This window comes from Mustela nivalis, assembly GCF_964662115.1.
Source record: "Mustela nivalis genome assembly, chromosome: 9".
NCBI lineage: Eukaryota > Metazoa > Chordata > Mammalia > Carnivora > Mustelidae > Mustela > Mustela nivalis.
In genome coordinates, this window is record NC_139028.1 from 110,729,302 (window position 1) to 110,741,093 (window position 11,792).

Consider the following 11,792-nt stretch of genomic DNA (forward strand, 5'->3'; position numbering starts at 1 on the left):
AGGACTCCATCTCTCCCTATGCCACTACTGTTTCTTCTTTATAGTTGTTAGTATTATTTCTGTTTAATATGCTGACTCCCTTCTCCAGCGTCCACTCACAGGAATGGGAGAGCCAGCCTGCTCCATGGCCATCACTGCCATATCCCGGTGCCTGGAACAGCGCCTGGACCGGTGCCTGGAACAGCACCTGGCACCTGGCGGTGCTCACTCCGGAGCTGCAGAAGCGGTGGGTGGTACTTGGGTTGAGGGAAGAAAGGAAATGCAGAGAGGTGATGCCTTTTGCTTTCCATCGGCTTTCTTCTTCGTGTGCCTCTTAAGGGGCTGATCATTTGAAGAAAGAGGCATCCCACGGGCACCTGTCCCTTTGAGTGCCCTCACCAACGGGGAGGCTGGGGACAGGCTGAGGGATTGTCCCCCGATAGTCTGGGGGAGCAGGATCCGTACCTGCTACTGCTCTCTGTCTAAACAAAAACACATGTAGCCCTGGGAGCAAAGCCACTGGAAATTTTTTCTCTGTGTGATGCTGGAACCGGGAGCCCCGTGCTGGAAGAAATGGAGTGCGCCCCCCTGACTTGCTGAACTTTAGAAGTAAAGTGACGCAGATGGGAACGGGTGGAAAGAACCAGGTTTCCACAGGCTCCAAGCTCTTCCAGCAAGAGCGGGGTCCCCTTAAGGCTGCCTCATGCTGGCCCCACCGGCTGCTTGGGTTGAATTCCTTAGAGGCAGAATCCAGAATCCAGAATCCGAGCTGGAGGTTCTGTGTGAGGGGGAGCCCTCGGGATGACCGCTGGTGCGGGAGGGGAAGCAGGATGCGGCAGGTGAAGAAACCAAGCAAGGCTTTTTTCAGCTCAGGTCTGACGGCCGCTTGATCCTCCTGAGTTGTGGGCTGGGAGCGGCGCTGCAGAGCTGACCCACCTTGACACAATGTGACAAGGGGACGGGCCCCCATAGTCCTCTGCCACACCGTCCTCGCCGCAGGTGGCCCCCAGCGGGGTATCATGACTCAGTGGCTCCTGTCCACCGTGGCAACTCTCTGGAGAGGCTACGGCTATGGGCCAGCAGCTGACAGCGTTCACGGCTGGGATTAGAACCCATGACACCCCTCGAACTCCCCCCTTGCCAAGTGCAGGCACAGGAGATGGTGTGTATTTTCTAATGTGCTCGCCTGGAGTCTGTGTTTTTGTGTTTCTCCGGGTTGCTTAGCCTTGTTGCTCTCCGTGGTTGGAAAGCTCTCACTTTGTTGACCCGCTGCTCAGAAAACCCATGAACCGAAACTCCCTGGGGAAACACACAGATACCCACGGCAGCAGCCTCAGAGGTCAGGTGCGTGGGACTTCCCGAGGAAGTGAAAGCCAGCCACCCGCGCCCGCTGGCCAGAGCCCACCCCTGCCACTTGCTTTGCCCTGGGACCCAGAGCGAGCCTCTTTGCCCTGAGCCAGTGCTCACAAGCCCCACAGCGGAGGGCAAAGCTAAGCCCCTTATGAGTGCCACTGCCACCATGTGTCCCCTCAGGGCCCGAGAAGTGTTGGAAAGACCCGGCCACAGACTTCGCACTTAAAAGCAAGGAGGGTCCGACTCTCTCCTTCTCTCCCTCCCTGTCTTTCTCTAATGGGCCGCTGCCTGAGGACCCAGCCCCAGGATACCCAGGAGTGGACAGAAGGACAGACAAAAGGGAAAAAAGACATTCCTAGGACAACTGGGAGGCCAGCATCGCTGCCCCCTCTAACGGTACCGAGAAAGGACGTGCCCGTAGATGCCAAGTCTGAACGTGAGCCAAGGCAGCAGCTGGGCCGTGCCTGCAAACCCATCTGGAGGAAGAAAATAGTACAAAAAAGATGTTATTCAGGCCACAAACGGTCTGTCTCTCCTGCTCAATGTCTGCCTCGCCCTCTGAAATTTTTCTTCCTACTCACGGGCTCCAGCCTATTCTGTCCTGTGACTGGTACTTGCGGGGGAACAGGAGAACAGGGGGGTGGGGGCAAACTCTGCAGGCCAGATGGTGGACACCACAGGTCCTGGAGTACACAGGGATCCGGGCTCAGTGCCACGCCCCGGACACCAGCTGCCAGCCCCTTGGTGTCTTCCGTTTGCTGCCACCGAGGGGACCAAAGGAATCTTCTCTTCCTCAAACTCTACGGTTGGACTCAGAGCCTTTACGTCCAAGCGGGCTTATGGGAGGCCTGATGGGAAGGGCCGCTGATGCAGAGTATGGGGGCCACCAGCCTCCCCAGGGAGAGTGACTTCTAGGCCAACACCTTATAGTGTCCATTTACATGTGCCTGGCGTGGACAGTTGGTTGGGGTGAAAAATAAGGACACAGTTTTGAGCACGTGTCTACTCCTGGGTGACAGAGGAAGGAGCTATTGGATAAATCACAGAGGCCTCACACTGAGTGAAAACAGCCTGTCTCCAGAGCTTACAGACCGTCCGATTACATTTCACTGACGCTGTGAATGGGTGGGGGAGGTGGGGGAGGGGCAGAGGGAGAGCAAGAATCTTAAGGCTCCGTGGCTAGCGCGGAGCCCCATGCAGGACTCGATCTCATGAGCCTGGGATCATGACCTGAGCTGAAATCAAGAGTCGGACACTTAACCGACTGAGCTGCCACACACCCTTATATGATATTCTTGAGGGGAAAGCCAGTGGTTGCCAGAGGTCGTAAGTGGGGAAGGGAAAGGCCTGGCAGGAAGGAGTTTTGCGGGGGAGGCATGATGGAACTGTTGTTTAATCTGCTTTTGGGGACAGTTACATGAATCTGTCCATGTGCTCAAATTTAAACAGTACACCCAGAGAAAAAGTCCACTTTAAGGGGTGCCGGGGTGGCTCAGTCCGTTAAGCGTCTGCCTTCAGCTCAAGTCATGACCTCAGGGTCCTGGGATCGAGTCCCCGCATCGGGCTTTCCTCTCAGTGGCGAGTCTGCTTCTCCCTCACCCTCTGCGATCTCTCTCACTTTCACTTTCTCAAATAAAGAAATAAAATCTTTTTTTTTTTAAAAGTCACTTTTCCTGCAGTAACATTTTTTCAAATTAGAAAAAGTTAACGGTGCTAATAATTCCTGACGTTGGCTTCCTACGGCCCCAGCTCTGAGCTGCGTGCGGTACCTCCCCTCCCTCGATTCCTCTCGAGGAGCCCATTTGGTGCTTAGGTGGCACAACTTGCTCGAGGTCATGTAGTACGTGTGGCAGAGCAGAATGTCCGTCTGACTCAAGAACATGAGCTCTAATTGATGTGCGAAACAAAGGCAGAAGAAACATATGTGGACCTACACTATTCAAACCTGGGTTGCTGAATAATCAACTATTGTATATTATCTACATTTATATGTAATATAATGAATATGTATATATGTATATGCTTGTGCCTATGTGTGCATAATGAATATGTATACACCCATATATATGTAAAGCACTTGGTATAGGTCTACATATTGAAAGTATTCATTTAGTAGTAGTTGTTATTAAGCAGATCAAAGAAACGAAGTTGCTTCATTTAAAAAAAAAAATCCTTGGGGGATTATTAAATGTCCTTGCTACCTGTAGCCCATTGACGAGTCCTTGAGGCGGCGGACTGACATTCTTCTTGGGACTCAATTGCTGGGATGTTGACACTTTCCAAAGGGCAAAAGGCAATCTTCTTTGCCCACCCCCAGGATCCTGTAAGTCTACTTTAACAACATAAAAATTCCTTTGGAAACTTCCTTTATCTCTACCACTCCCACCCTGCAAATACTTGGCAATCATCCCCCAAGGATGTGACCTGTTGATATACATCTAAAGGGACTCATGGAGTCAGGTAAGGGCTAGGTAGGGAGGTGGAGGTAGGAGGCTTTGGGATCAGCTCCCAGAAATCCCAGAAATGCTGAGGCAGCAGGAAACCAGAGATACGGGAACAAAACAGACCATCCTGCCCTGGGTAGTAGAGGTGGGGTTTTTTAATGGCAGTCACGGTAGTCACATTGCGACCAGACCCCAAAGAAATAAGTCAGTAAAGATGTTTTCCACCAGTCCTTCCTCAAACCAAGACATCATGTGAATGTTAAGGTCACAGGCTCTGCGGTCTATCCTGAACAAAAGACTGAAGGTGAACTGGTCAGAACCCCTCTCACTCCTGAGAGCTTTATCTGTATCCCTGCGTAACAAAAACTCTCGCTTTACCCTCTCCTTGGTCTGCAAGATTCGTCAACTCGGTGAGAGAAGAGCCTTGCTCTCCTGTGTCATAACCATTGTGCCTCATTTGAGCGGGAGGGCAGCAGTGGGAAGTGATCACAGAGTCGGACAGGGGTGAAGACCAGGCTTGGAGAGGGTTCTCTTCTAGTGACGGAAACTATCAGGGAGGTGGGGGAGGGCTGGTCCTGGTTAGGGAAGGGGCCCCCAGGGTTGAATTTGCACCTAGCTGCTTAAGATAACTCTTTGGGAGTCCACCCCATTTTGCCAGGTATCCCCCAGTGTCGGGGGCCGGGTAGCTGAGTGCAACCACAGTGCCCTTGAAGCCTCCCTCGCGCTGAAGGGAGAAGTGGCAGGACTGGTTAGAGCCTTCGGCCCAGGGCCAGGGGTGGGATAATGGTGACTGGGAGATAGGGGGTCCTTGTCCAATTTTCCCCCCTATTTATATGTCCCATAAATTAACTTCTTTTCCTGTTTTGCTAAGGAATCTTTCATCTGTTGGTTGGTGCAGGAAGGGAGGGACGACTCAGAGCCTGCCATCAGATCACTGAGGTGCCACTGAAGTCAGGGGACCTACTGAGCCCTCCATCCTGCGGGGTGAGCGGGGGTGACTCAGGGCAGGCTGGACCCAGAGACACCAGAAGCCAAAGCCCGAGGCTGGGGAGGAGCAGCACCTACTCAGCAAACTGAAGATGTCCGTGATCTCAGGACGCTGAGCGTTAAACTCTAGGAACAGCATGTGGGAGCTGAGCCTGGGGGAGGGGGCCAGAGCCCACCGGGATGCTGAGCTGAGGGCAGTGGGAAGGCAGGGGTGGGGTTGGAGACCCTTAGAAGAAGCTCACTGGAGACTGGCAGACGGCATGGCTTCCATTCCAGGTGTGATCCAGGTGTGCGACTGAGTGGCCTGGAGTCTGCTTGTGGATAGGTTTGGAAGGTATTTAGCAGGGACGGATGGGGCTTGGAGGCAAATCACATGGGAAGGGGGAGGAAGGGAGAACTCACAGAGGTCCGACTCAATAAGGATGCTTGTTCTTGAGACAGGGATGCAGGAAGAGGTGGGGCTGTGAGCACGAGTTTGCTTGTGGAAACTTTCTATTTCAGGAGCTCCTGGGTGGTCTGAGCCAAGGTGTCTCGTTGGTGGTTAATTGCAACATTCCAGAGCTCAGGGGGGCCGCCCTGCAGTGTGGACTTGGGGCCCACCAGCATATGAAGGGGTCTAAGAAGCCTTCGAAGTACACAGCCTGACCAGGAAAAACTGGCAAGAGAGACAAGGAGGACCAAGGCAGAACCCCAGGAGGGCCCCACGTCCAAACTCATTGATGTATCACCCTCACTGTATGGGCCCTGTCCGCACACTTCTGTAGTCTTAAAGTTCTTTACTTCTCTCATTTTCAACGTCATAGATTTATCTCAAAGGAAAATTCACATAATGGGTGAAAAATCAACAGCGTAACCATGAATAACACTGATGATAAATAAAATACAATGGAAAGAGCGCCATGCTTCAAGGATGCTAGCTAGAGAGAGGAAATTCGGAAATGTTCATCCTGGGTTCGAGACCCCGCTGCCCCAACTGAGACATGGTCCCTGGAAGAAACCAGGATTGGGAGAGACTCAGAAAAGGAAATAACTTTTTTAGCAGAAAAAGTTCACTGCTATCAGCTCTCGAGACCCCAGCATGAGGCACGCCCTTTGTTCAGGGAGGGGCCGTCCACCTTGTTCTGTAAAGGACCAAAGAGTCAATATTTAGGACTCGGAGGGGCACTTACATCCCTGCCCGTAGCCCCTCCCCTTCCCAGCCTTTGCTAGCCATCGTTCCCAACCGTTCTTAGCACAGGCTGGGTAAGACAGGCCCAGGGCTGGGTTTGGCCCGTGGGCTGTGGTTTGCCACCCCCTGATTTAAAGGACGGAGAGAAGAAGGGCAGCCCCCCAAAAGAGACAGGGTGCTACAAGGGGGTTCCTAGGCACTCAATTCCTGACCACCAATCAGAGTCGCGGCCCCAGCCACACATGACTCTGCTTGGCCTCCTTTTTTTAGGCTCCCATACAGGGTAATTCCTTATCCCCCACGAGTCTAGTGGGAGATGTGGCCACTCCCTCCTTTGCTGATGGTTGCACAGGACCGGAGACTCTCAGGACCCCTCCTTCAGGAGCCACTCCGGGGCTCGGTCAGCATTTTAGCATCAACACCTCCATCTTCTGAGGTCACTGCTTGCTTACTTCCCTTTCAGGGCCTCTCGGCACCTCCAATGAAGGCCCCACTGTTCCTCCCTCCCTCACTGAAGATTAGCCACCCTGAGGTCACCGCCAATGACCTCTGATCACCGTGGCTGCCTGCAAGTCCTTCCCTTCCTCAAGGAAGAGAAAGAGTTCAGTGACCCCTTCCCTATCTTGGGTCTCCCTTCTAGTCATGGTCTAGGTCTGTCAGCGAAGGCCCTAAGAAGCTCAGTACATTCTCCTGGAAACTGTATTTGGACATTTGTTTAGGGGGATGCCAGCTGCCTTGAGAGAAGTTTGATGATCGTAAGACCGCCATGTTGTAAGGATGCCCAAGCGAGTCACGCAGAGAGAACTCGGGGAAAGAGGGATGCTTGGCACCCCAGCTGTCCCAGCTCAGGAGCCAGATGTTTAAGCAGAAAAATGTGCAGATGGGCTCCAGCCCGCAGTTAGCCTCATGAGACCCCAAGTAAGAGCTGTCCCACTGAGCCCAGTTGACTCCTAGTACCTGAGAGATAACAAATTATCCTTTTTAAGGCCACTACATTTTGGGGTGGGTTTTTTACACAGCAATAAATTTCTGGAACACCACCGGAAAGTGAGGGCTTATCCAAGAAGTTTTCTGTCACACTGAGGCACAAGATTTAAACTCTCTTCGCCAGTCCAAACCAGAAGAATTTTCCTCAGCTTTGCAAGTCAGTGTCTGGTGCCCTCATCAGAAAGTCGTATAAATTTTGTACCCAAGTGAAGTTGCTCACTCTTGAGCAACAGGAGCTGGTCAGTTGGGACAGGTATTTTTGGTCAGCTGACTGAGTCATACCCCAATCCTTTCCTCCTGTCTTCCTCTCACTGCAAAGCCCGGGATGGCCAGATGCACACTTTCTGGCTTTCCTGCAGAAGGCTTTATAAGCCCTGTGGTGGCCAATGTTGTGAAGAAAGTTCAGCTGTTGGGTTCTTGAAAACAGTCTGTTTGCTGGTAAGGAAAAACTCTGCCTGGTATCACCTCCCATTTCCTGCTTCTGAGCATGGTGTGTAAAAATGTGGTATATGGAGCTGCTGCAACCATCTTGACACCATGAGGAGAAAGCTCAGAGAACCAGAAAGACCATGGTCCAGAGCCCTGTCATATTATATGAAAAAAATAAACAACTATTTCTATAAGACATTGTTGGTCAGGGTTTATTATTATTATTATTTGTGGCTGAATACTTTTCTAACTGTGGCATCAGTCACGTCCACTTTAGGGCCACCTGGGTGGCTCAGCTGGTTAAGGATCTGTTTTCAGCTCAGGTATGATCCTGGGGTTCTGGGATCAAATCCCACTTTGGGCTCCTTGCTCAGCAGGGAGCCTGCCTCTTTCTCTACCTGCTGCTCCCCCTGCTTTGTGCTCTCTCTTTCTAATAAATAAATAAAATCTTAGGGAAAAAAAATCATGTCTACTCTAGAGACAAAAGGTCTCATTCATTCTTCCCTATAAAGACGTCTGTCTTTCCAGTCTTTCTAATGAGTCAAATTTTGGTCTCCAGCATCCAGACACTCAGGTGGAGGGAGAAGGAAGGTCCCTTTACCTGGGGCTTGAGCTGGGGATTGGTGGGGAAGTTTCTGGCAGTGAAGTCTTGGGGTACAGTTGTGTGCTCTCCCCACTCTAGAGCTTAGGGACCTCCCCTAGCTTCAGCCTGGAGTCCTGGGTATTGGAGGAATCAAAGATGCCACCCCCCGACCTGAGCACCAGGAAGCTCCTCCCGATCCTGGTGATGGGCTGGAGTGGGGGCAGGCTCTGGACGCAGCCATAGAGAGTGGATCAAATAAAGGGCCTGGGCTGCTGTCCCAGCTCTGCCCCTAACCATCTGTGTTTCCCTGTATCTCACCCAACTCCTTGAGGGCAAGTGCTCTGAGCCTTCATCCATGAATAGGATACTCTGTGCTTACAGGGAACTGGTGAGCTTCAGGTCCCTGGTCTCTGAACCTCTTCCCAGAAACAGGTCATCCTGGGCAGTGAGAGGCCCACGGCTAGCTGTTAGCAATGCCATTCCAGGAGCCTCCATCTTCATGGGTCTTTGGAAATGGGAACCTGAGACCCATGAGGGTTGAGAGCAGCTCAGAGTCCCGAGGTTTCTGCAGCACCAGGTGCGGTGGGGAGCCATGGGCAGGAGGGAGGTGGAGATCTCACCTGAGCAATGCAGAATAGGGAAAGGATCCAAGTTCCTAAGCTCCCTGATCTGCCATCAGCCCCCTCGGGCTTGCTTCCTGGTGCAAGGACAGAGAGATGGGTGGGCGCCAAGCTACACAGTGGTACAGAAGATCCCAGAAACCTGGGAGTCTGGCCTCTGGAAAGTTTGGGTTTTTTCCCCCCTGGTTCCCTGGGAGGTTGAGCTGCAGGGGAAGTTCGCATCCTAGGCTGTTCCTCTGGTTTTCCTGGAACCTTCTGGAAAGCCAGCCAAGAAAGGGTTCTGCCCACAGGGCCCTGGAGCTACAGATCCTCTCTTCCCTGCACACAGGGAAGGCTGTTCTAGCTCTCCCTGGGGGAACGCCCTCAATGATAATAATAACAGAAGTACCGTCTCGTTGTGGCCTGTGGGAGTGTTTTCATGCTCTGGGCAATTTCTTCATATCTTATCTCATCCAGTTCTCCCAACAAGTCGAACAAGTGTTCTGTTGGTCTTACAGATTAGGAAACAGGAGCAAAGAGGCCATCCTACCAGCCCTCCAGAAACCCGCTCAGCCTGCGCTCCCTCCAGCATTGCAACCAAGCGCCCCCTCTCTATTGAGCATCAAGGAAGGGGGTTCCGGACATTTAGGGGGCCATCAGCTACCTCCGCCTCCCCACTGGCCCTGATGCTCTCTGAGCAGGATGGTGGCCTGTGTTGGAGGCGTGGGGTCACAGAAGCGTCCTGCAGCGGTTCCCGTGGTGTCACACCATCTGGGCATGCAACTGTTTTGATTTCAGTGATTCGAGCTCAGCAAAAAAGACACTAAAAAGAGAAAGCTATGAATGCAGATGCTCAGGCCAAATTTAGAAAAATGCTTGCATTCTCTTGAAGAGAGGAGATGCGTGGGCAAGAGCGATGCTGGGGCTTCTACCGAGTGTGCAAGTTTTTGTTCTGATATTGTACTTGAAAAATGAGAGCCACATATGGTATGACGATGAGGCTGGTGGTAAGTCCACCAGTTTCTAGCACATCGTTACCTGTCCTTTTCCGTAAGATTGAAATATTTCACAATTAACACTGTTTGTCATGTTTGTTCTTCTGTGGGACGTTGGGGTAGGGTGAATAAGGACCCCCAGAGATACTCAGATCCTTATCCCAGGACCTGGGGGTATGTTAGCTTACCCAGCAAAAGGGACCTTGCAGGTATGATTATGTTGAGGAGTTTGAGACAGAGGGTTATCTGGGTGGGTCCGACGTAGTCACAAAGGTCATTAGAAGAGAGGGCCAGTTGGAGGAGACCAAGAGTCTGGAGAGGTGAAGACAGAAGCATAAATCGGAGGGATGTGGCTACAGGTCCAGGAACGTGAGCAGACCCTACAAACCAGAAAAGTCAAGGAACTGATTTTCCTTGGGGATTTCCAGAAGGAACATGGCCCTATTGACATCTTCCTAGCTCCTGCAGGACTCATTTTAGACTTGACCTCCAGAGCTGTGAGATAACAAACTTGTGTTGTTTGAAGCCACTTGAGTTTATGGCAGTTTGTCACAACAACATGCACTTGGACGGTCAACAATTCCACCAGTGGGTGGCGGTGGGATTTCTCGAAGGGGGAACAAGACAGCTGGGAGAGGCACGCCTCCCACCCAGGATGGTACTGCTGGGATTCCTGAGTCCTGAGTCCCCAGCCCTGTGCTTTTGCTAGAGTCCCATCAACTCTAACTTCAGCAGGAGAGCAAGGATGCCTATGGTTTGTGGAACGAACATCAACACTCTTTTTTTTTGAACATCAACACTCTTATCATGGCCTCAAATACCTAGTTCCTCCTGAGGTTCCGGTGCCAAGTTACAAAATACTTGGTCCAAGGTTTAACTGCCTACGGCTTCTCTTCTGGGTCTTAACAAACAAACAAACAAACAAACAAAAAGACTGAATTTCCAGCAGGTGGACACCCAAGTGCTTCTAGTCCCTCACCCCACGCCCTCAACTTCCTTGTTCTGCAGCTGCTCTGGAGGTCACTGGGCAGGTGGCTTCTGACCTCCAAGCTAATTCAGTAATTTGTGAGCGCCCCGTCTGCAATGGTGATGAGTTCTGGGGGTGGGAGGGAAGGGGTCCTTTTGGAGATGTCCTGCTCCACTGACCTTAGTCGTTCACAGTCTTTTAGGGGAAACTGTGACACATACCTGGACAGTCGCAGAACAAGGCACATGTGACCGGTAGGAGGGAGGGCTCCAAGATCCCCCATGTCCTGACTGACCTAATGGTTAGGACTCCAAACTCACTGCCCATCGCCCTCCCAGACTTGAAACTCTGCAAATGGGGTCCTTTGTCCTGAAGGGGCTCAGAATCTTACTAGAGAGACAAAAACACAGAGAAATAAAAAAATCACTCGCAGTACCCAATAGTATTGGTAAGGAGGTGAGTGCCTTCTTAGCATCAGGACAGCTCTGGGGACTCTGAAAGGAGTAGTGAAGGCTTTTCCTGGGAGGTGGGATTCCACTTGGGTCCTAAAGGTCCTCAGAACTTGTGATGGGAAAGGCAAGGAGGCATTTGCTGCTGTTGGGGGGTGCGGTTAAAAATGTGAAGGGAGGGACACCTGGGTGGGTGGCTCAGTTGGTTGAACATCTTCGGTGCAGGTCATGATCCCAGTGTCCTGGGATCGAGTCCCACATTGGGTTCCTGGCTCAGCAGGAAGCCTGCTTCTCTCTCTGCCTGCCATTCCCCTTGCTTGTGGGCTCTCTCTTTCTCTCTCTGACAAATAAATTGGGGGGGGGGGAGGACTCTGAAGGGAAAGGGACAGAATGAGCGAAGATGTGAAGGTGCTGACAACAAAAGTTCCCAGTTGTGAGTTGGACAGGAGGGGCTGGCGTCAGCTGCTGGGAAGGTTGGGTTTGGGGGAGGGAGGGGGGTATAATCTATGCTCATTCAATGAACCCCACGTCAAACCCAAGTGCGCCTTTAGTGACGCCATCAGTGCCTCCCTAGTACCTTCCCTGGTGAATCCGTCCCCGAGCGTGGAGGGAACCCAGGTATTCCTGAGCTTTGGCCGGAGCAAACAGGATAAGGAGGAAATCTCTGAGAGGGAGGGACAGTCTTGTAACTCAAGGTGCTCAAAGACAGGGTGTGGTGTAATGTGTTGAAGTGATAAGCGTTAATGGGAAGAACTCAGTAAAGGAGATTATTCCCGGGAATAATGAGAGACACTGACTAGGGTTCAGGGCCAGTCACCTTCCCTAAAAATCTATCAGAAGTGCAGCAGGAAG

The 11,792-nt window shown here is 51.9% G+C and overlaps 1 long non-coding RNA gene across 2 annotated transcripts; it reads left to right on the plus strand.

Moving 5' to 3' along the window:
- The first annotated feature begins 4,674 nt into the window (after positions 1 to 4,674).
- LOC309873087 lies at positions 4,675 to 5,659 on the plus strand. Of its 2 annotated transcripts, XR_014316181.1 has the most exons (3): positions 4,675 to 4,760; positions 5,040 to 5,097; positions 5,265 to 5,659. It is a non-coding gene; the product is annotated as an uncharacterized lncRNA (long non-coding RNA). The 2 variants fall into 2 exon arrangements; XR_014316182.1 differs by lacking the exon at positions 4,675 to 4,760 and having other exon boundaries at positions 5,028 to 5,097.
- Positions 5,660 to 11,792: the final 6,133 nt, after the last annotated feature.